Raw genomic sequence first — 411 nt, 5'->3', positions numbered from 1 at the left:
TCAGTCAAAACAGCCAATTGTATAAGCTACATGAAACCCTTATAATTAATAATGATAAAGTCGTATTATTAAAATGATTATAAAACTATACCTGTATATTAAGAGCAACTGCCACGATCTTATCCAAAAGCGAAGCAGTACATGATCAAATAGACAAGGAAAATTCATTCAGTCGCTTTCCTAGCTTCGACTCTTAATATTCGCGTCTTCAGCTTTAAGTCTGTCCTCGCTTGCTCTTTCCCCGAACTCAGGAGATAAAAAAGTTGGGAAGTTTGCTGTCAGTATATCAGCCATAACATGACACTGGTCTAATGAAGAGTACTCTCCCGGATAGAGTTACAACAGTGGGTACGTCCTGAAGATTAGTCTGGCAGCTTATATGAGCAAAACATATCATTGTACCAGAAAATC

Source organism: Penaeus monodon, chromosome 20 (assembly GCF_015228065.2).
Source record: "Penaeus monodon isolate SGIC_2016 chromosome 20, NSTDA_Pmon_1, whole genome shotgun sequence".
NCBI lineage: Eukaryota > Metazoa > Arthropoda > Malacostraca > Decapoda > Penaeidae > Penaeus > Penaeus monodon.
The sequence above is the reverse complement of the archived record's forward strand: the minus strand, read 5'-3'. Positions refer to the sequence as shown.